A 7,500-nucleotide genomic window follows, 5' to 3' on the forward strand; every position below is an offset into this window, starting at 1 on the left:
CAGGTAATGATAAATTTGTACACTAAGTTTATTTCAGCTTTTACCCATAGGTAAATCTCCATTTGAAACACATATATTACTTGATTGTTATATTCTTTGGAAAGTGGCAGCAATTCAAATCACATAGATGTAGCTTTGTATTGTACATAATAGACATCTCAATTTATAACATTTTAAATTTGCATGAGATTCTGCCTTCATTTACACATAATTTATAATGTAGCATTAAACCTACTACTTTGCAACATTTTATAATTAAGGAAAATGTAAGAAACTTGTATATCAATTGATCTCTGCAAACATCAGTTTTCCTAATGCTTAGAGGATACAGATATTTGACAAGAAATTTATCCCTTCTCCAAACCAATTGTAAAAAACCTTTTGATATACCTGTATGTGAAGATTTATTGTATATTTGCCTGAGGAGGGATTTCTAAAGTGAGCAGGAGGTTCCAGCAGAATGATGTTTAAGTGTTTGTGATTCCTAAAGCTGTCGTATATTCAGTGCACCAGTGAATATATGTACCCCCGCGAATGTGCGTATTTCACCTCAGTGGTACACAAGTAGTAGATGACTGAATGCTCGACACTGGGTGATTCTTGTAGGTATATTATTTTTATTTTCCTGTGATAATGGAATTATTTTTTCAATGTGAATAAATGGTGAGTATATTAGTAGTATCTTTTCATGAATAACCAAGTCATATAAATATTGAAAATACACCTTCAATTAATTTTAAGCAACATGGAAAAGTCTGATAATAAAGGTAAATCATTATTAACATTTGTCATATTTTTAAGAATGATCAAAATAATGAAAATAAAAACAGTGAAAGTAATATTTATTAGTCATGATGTTGGTATAAGGATGATAGTATTAATATAGATAAATGCAGTGACAGTAATAATGACAGTAGTAATACAGATAACAATGGCAGTATCCAGACCCAAGAAACATGGGAAAAGCAGTAACAGTAATGAAGATGATAAGAAATTATGATAACTTAAATCACAATAATAGATACAAATTATTTTCATTATGATTGTTATTAATGATGATAATGACAATAGTAATAGTAATGATAATGATAATGAAAATAAAAATGATAATACCAATAATAACAATAATAGTGAGTAATATTATTATAGCTGCCTATTATTATTACTTCAATTTCCATCATTCCCACCCTCCCCCCAATGCCTTGCTTATTGTTGTGGGAGGGTTTAGGAGATGGAGACTGAGGCCCATGGCAGGGGATCACCCCAGCCTTGGGCTTCTGCCCTCTCCTCAACTAATTTTGCTTGGTCTTGTCTTCTCTCCTTTCCAATTCTGTATCTTCTTCATCCCCTTCTGTCCCATTCCTAAGGTGTGAGTGCCGTGCTGAAAGGATGAAAGGCTGGCTTTGTGTCAGTCATGAATATTTATATATATTTATATATATTTATATATATATATTTATATATATATATATATAAATAAATATATATATATATATTTATATATAAATATAAATATAAATATATATATATATATATATATATATATATATATATATATATATATATATATATATATATATATATATTGGCTCACCATGGCCAATAATGAAGATTCTTTACTCTTATTAAGGCTTGCTCCTTTACCAACTAGCCTATCTAAATTTGATTTTGATGGTTTTCCGACCCCTGCCCCTTCTTTGATTATGGTTCCAACCACTGATACTAATACCCCCTCTTTGATGCTTATCAACAACTTTAACCATTCCAAAACACCCATCCAGGTTATTACTCAACCTCCAGAAAGCACCCATTCCTCTCCCAACATTCTCCTCTCCATCTACCGCACACATAGCCCTCTTCAATGTCTACTCCCTCTTCCCTTATTACTACTCTTCATCTTTATTTTCCTCCCCCCCATAGAACTACACTCCACACCACCACCTCTTCCTCTCGCCCTTATCCTTCTACTACCTCTACCTCTGCAAACCTTCTGAGTACTCTCTTTGGCCTAGCCAAGTGGGCTCGATTCTTTGTGATTCCCCCCCACAGCCCCCTATTCTGAGAATACCCTTCTCTTTCAACAGTGCCTCCAGAAACAAGTAGGCAAGATTCGTTTATGCCTTTTCACAGTTAGATCTACATCCCAAGCTTGGGCATTGTCTATCCTAACTGACATCATTGGCAAACCCATTCTTGCTGAACCTCACCCCTCTCTTAATACTTGTACTGGAACTGTTTCTATAATCCCAAATGCTTGTCCTATGTACAACAGGGACTGGTTAGACTGTGAAAAAGACCTACTTACCTGCCTTGCTGAATATGATGCAGTGGCAGTACAGTGATACACTATTCCTCTCAGAGGCCAGCGTAAGTCCTATGTCAATATTGCCAAGATTAGTTTCCGTAGACATGACCTCCCCCATGAGATTTATATTGGATTCCCTACTTTGTCCAAGCATAATTGACCCCTTCCTCGTCAATGTTAGAAATGATAGTGTTTTGGCCATCAAGCCATACCCTGTCGTTCCACAGACCGCTGCCCTCTTTGTGCCCAACCTGGACATGACCGTACAAATTGCCCTGCTCAGTCACGTACATGTGCCAATTTTGGAAACTTCCATAATGTATTTTATAGGAGCTGCCCTGTCCATAAGTTTTAAAGTGAGGTAGCAGTCCTCAGAGTCAAACGCCAGATAAGAAGTACAACGACGAGGTTTTTCTCTGTCAACTTATTCCAAAACAGTCCTTTGATTTGCTCTTGGACCATCTTCACAGGGTATTTCTATATATTTCCTCCAATATCTCTCCCCTATACTCTAAACCATCATATGTCTACTCACCCAATCCTCCAGTCAAATCTGTTTTCCAGTCTAAATCCATTTACTCCAACCTCTACCACTTCCACGATACCTGCCCTTCCTCCTCACTTTAATTGTCGTAACAGGCAACTTAAATGCTCTACACCCTCTCTTACTACATCCTTTCCTGCACCTTTCTCTTCTTCTGCTCCTCAGATTTATATCTCCTCTTCTCCTCATAAGAAAACCTTTAACCCCTCTCCCCCTGCCAGAAATCCTTGAAGACATCCCAAACTTCCTAAAGATGACCCAAGGGAACACTCCGCTCCCTCATCCACCCCCAATGCCTCTGTTCCTACTCCTTCTATATATAAAGTATTTTCAGATATCCATCCTCCTCTTCCTCAAGTTCCCTCCATCCCCCTTCCTCCTACACCTTCTCAACATACTCCACCCTCTCTACCGCTCCCGGTTGAATACGCATACGATTCTCCTCTATCACAACAGTGTCCTTCTCCAGACCCCTCCCCTCCAGACATTCTTCCAGATTCTTCACCACCTTCCCCAGTCCCCCTTTCTTATCCCACGAATTATTCTACTCCAACTTCAACAGCCACCTCTGTTTTCCTTGAACACTGACCCTATTCCCTCCCCAGTCACAGATACATTGCAAATCACTTAATTGCTCTACTCCTTTATATTCCCCCTACCCCTGTTCCCTGAACCCCCTCCTAACATACCTCATCCTCTCATCCCCCCCTAAACCTCTTCCTTCTCCACATACCTCAGATCATCATCGGCATCGTCGTTGTCGTCGTCATCATTATCACCATCACCATCACATCATCATCATCATCATCATCAATATCTACCATGTGAACATGACATCCACATCCACTGATAAGGATAGGGGGGGGGGGCATTAACCTTTGGCAAGTAAAGTGCATGGACTGTACTTATAAAGGAAAAGGAAATGATGCCTACATAGAGAAATTAAAGAAGGAAGCACCTTAATTTAGAATGTCATAAGTTCTCTCTCTCTCTCTCTCTCTTTCTCTCTCTCTCTCTCTCTCTCTCTCTGTGTGTGTGTGTGTGTGTGTGTGTGTGTGTGTGTGTGTGTGTGTGTGTGTGTGTGTGTGTGTGTGTGTGTGTGTGTGTGTGTGTGTGTGTGCGTGTGCGTGTGCGTGTGCGTGTGCGTGTGTGTGTGTGTGTCTGTGCGTGTGTGCGCGTGCGCGCAAGAAATGCCTAACACTATATATGTATATATATAAATATAAATGCACATCATCAATGGAGCCGACGCCAATGGGGCGCATAGCCTCACCTACCATTCACTTCCCACCACGAGAGTTACTGATGGTGAGCCGTCAGAAAGGCTCTCGGCCCATCTCGTCACGGGAGGTCTGGTTAATCTATCCAAGCCACGCCATCTTAGGTTGTTGCACAGGATTCCTCCACTCAGGCTTGTCTTGGGAAACTTCAACCTGAAGGCCAGGGTCGTCCATGGGGAAACGAGCTAGGTGTCCATATAGCCTGAGTCGGCGGGCACGGACTGTGCAAGTAACAGGTCCTATGCTGTTCTCAAGGTGTAATGGTTGGTTGGACACATATTCCTGCCGAGTGTACCCCATGATTTGGCACAAAGATCTGTTACAAAAGGCATCTAGACTCAACTCTAAGATAGTCCAGATTCCACTCCCATAAAGCAAAACTGACAGTATCGGGGCCTGTGTGACGACAAAGTTCTCGCCACAAGCAAGTGCCGACTGAACAGGTTCTAGCAGGCAAATCCTGGATCTTAGTCTTGATTCTCTTGAATCAAAATCTCTAGACGGCAGTCCTCTGTGAGGAAGGGTTGGCGTTCAGCTTTTACAGGGCTTGGTAGGCAGGACGATGGTCATTTCCTAAGAAATGGTCTTCGACCTCCTTAGCAAGATTCCTAGTGCTACGCACTAAGGAATGCGGATCGCCTTTCAGTCAAGCCACGAGACACGCACCTGTGGGCTCGTCTCCAGCGAGATGAAATTCAGCCTTGAACTCGGGTGTTCGCTCATGGACTCCTGAGCTGCGTTAGGTATTTCACACTTGAGAGGAATCCCACAGCAATGCAGGATCCGGCAGGTTTTCGAGTACTGCAAATTAATTAAAGATAGCTGCAGCAAACCTCAGAACCTTCAGAACATACTCATCCTCCCTTGATCTTTCCAATTGAAACACCCTGGGGTGGACAGTGGAGATTTTTGAAGTGGACCTGAAGGGTAGCCACAATGGTCGGTACCAAAGGACGGCACTCCGGTAAATCCTGGATTTCTGTAGGATCCTCCAGTGAATGCTAATAAGGATGTAGTCGATCTCTTTGACTACAGTACCCATATCACTATACCTTGTCCAACGATGCGGGTTGGGGCACTGATACCAGAAGCCAGAAATCCTCATTATCTGGGACCTGGCAAAGTCGCGGAGGAGACTATTCTCACAGCTGAAATCAGATCCCGAGCCAAGGGAACCGACAGACATCTCGTAACCAGCTCGATCACAGCTGGATACCGCATTGCAGTCTCCCAGAATAATGCCAATGTTTCGCCGGGGACAATTGTTTGTCACATATGTGAGTTTAGCATAGAATAGTTCACATCGGGATTGCAAAATTAGTAGGACTGTACGCAACATTAGACGTCAATTAGAGCTACCTCGACTAAGTTTCGAGTAGGCTGAAAATGGCTATGGCTGCCCCCAAGAGATAGTGACCATCGCTTCGGCCCGATCAGTTGTAGGTGTAACCACCCACACTGATGGTGCCGCTGCCAGGCCTTCTCACCGTCGCCCTGTGGGGTTCCCATAGGCTTTGCTTCACAGGCCTCACACTGGGTTGGGTGTTGCAAGGACACAGACGGAACAAGTAACCCCCGCTCCCATTGTGCGGCCTGGCAGTTGCCCTCCCGACGGCGTACCTATGTTGCAAAAGCCTGATGTTACAACCATGGTATAATTGAGGAAATACCACAAGGTTTTTGCATGTGAATTAGTTATACTTTCAACTACTCTGATATTGTTTATATTTTTTCACAAGTTGTGCGATATTCATACTCTCTACCCTACATATATCCCCCTCCCTCTCTCTATCTACCTTTCCTATCTTCCTTCCCCTCTCGCCTTCATCTTCCTCTATCCCCCCACCCGTTCTCTCTCCCTCCCTCTCATTCTTTCCTCTTCTCGGTGCGTATTGGTGGTTTGGCTTGATTTTTGCGACATCTGCATATTCTAATTACAACAGCAATGTCATTAACGCCCTTTGGTCCATTTTAAACCAGTCTCTTGTCTTTGCCCGACTTTCAGTTGACTGAGAAGGTTGAGGCGAACACATTTTTTATCATTAACCAATCTTTAATTTAATTTATAACTTTCCTTTTTATTTATTTCTATTATGTATTTTTTTTCTTTTTCTTTTGCTTCAAATGAAACTAATACTAATTCTAAATCCTTCATAGAGCGAAGAGACCTTTTCCACACACACCACAGCGTCTCAGAACACCACAAAAGAATGGAACGTGTGGGCGACGCTGATAACGGAGATACTCGTAGACCTGCCGGCCGGAACGTCAACGGTAGGGGTTCCTAACCTGAGAGCTGCGGAGCAAGATGAAAGGTATGGCGTCGAATTAAACTGAATTTTATCTCACCTACAGCATCTCCATATAATTATTTCTCACATATCAGGAAATTGGTATTCTTGTCCTAAAGGCTAGTTACTGACACCATTACACTACTCATGAGTCATAACTGGTAAAGACTGGATCTGAAAAATAATGCCAGTCACAAAACGGGGCCATGGAGATTAATATATAATGGTTGTGGGCCACAGAATGATCACTGGTCAACGGCCTTTCATTAGACGGGCATTTCATGGATGCTGCGCATAGCGACAGGGAACACACTGGTAGATAAAACTCCTGTCAGAGACTTCAAGAATAGCATCCAAGAAACAGTTGATCATCCTTCCACAGTTACTCATGCAAAGGAGAGAGGAGAGTGAAGACCTCTCCCAGGATTATTCCAACTGGGGGAGGGAGCTCCCGCCAGCAGCTGTTCCCGTCGCGGGACAATCAGCTGCACCCTCCCTCACATGCATTAATTAATGGGAAGGAGGGCGGGGTGGATAAATAACTATAAACCAGTATATTCCAATTCAATAAATGCTGCATGTTAACCCTTAAATCCCCACAATATTAATCAAAAAAATCATAGAATAACGTGATTTCAAACTTAATCTTGCGAGAGAAACAAGCACGGCCGGCTCACGACAGGTGTTCGTCACATCTGTAGACCATGAAGGAGGGCGCCACACTCTCCGCGTGGGAACTATAGCGGTTGTTTTTTGTTTCAACCTCCTTGATTTGCCTCTTCTTTTGAGGTAACAGGGAACTGGCATTTCATTATTTAATTATTTGACGAACTGTCGTATTACGTAAATTATACTCCAGTTTCGTGTGCACGTTGGCGTTCATCCGTCATGTGTGTACGTGTCTCGTGTAAACAACAACAGAGTCCCAGGAGGAGCAACAAATTTCCTGTTTCTTGTCATTTCTATCAAGTGATTTAAAAAGACAAATTATTAGCATTACTATAATGTGTCAGCGGTGTGTTGGAAACAATTTTCTAGAATATTGTGTCTGTATTATCCACGAATTTGTCATATATATGT

The 7,500-nt window shown here is 42.0% G+C and overlaps 1 protein-coding gene across 9 annotated transcripts in view; it reads left to right on the top strand.

Annotated features, from left to right (window-relative positions):
- Positions 1–6,289: 6,289 nt before the first annotated feature.
- Gnptab (N-acetylglucosamine-1-phosphate transferase subunits alpha and beta) overlaps positions 6,290–7,500 on the top strand; it is a 37,181-nt gene continuing 35,970 nt past the window's right edge. For 2 of the 9 annotated variants that reach the window (XM_070139275.1, XM_070139270.1), the window contains exon 1: positions 7,302–7,466. The gene's annotated coding sequence lies outside the window, so the exon portion shown is untranslated. Of the gene's footprint in view, positions 6,445–7,081; positions 7,210–7,298; positions 7,467–7,500 lie in introns of those variants that run through there. The other 7 variants (XM_070139274.1, XM_070139278.1, XM_070139271.1 and 4 more) reach the window with 7 other exon arrangements.

Source organism: Penaeus vannamei, chromosome 25 (genome assembly GCF_042767895.1).
Source record: "Penaeus vannamei isolate JL-2024 chromosome 25, ASM4276789v1, whole genome shotgun sequence".
Classification (NCBI taxonomy): domain Eukaryota; kingdom Metazoa; phylum Arthropoda; class Malacostraca; order Decapoda; family Penaeidae; genus Penaeus; species Penaeus vannamei.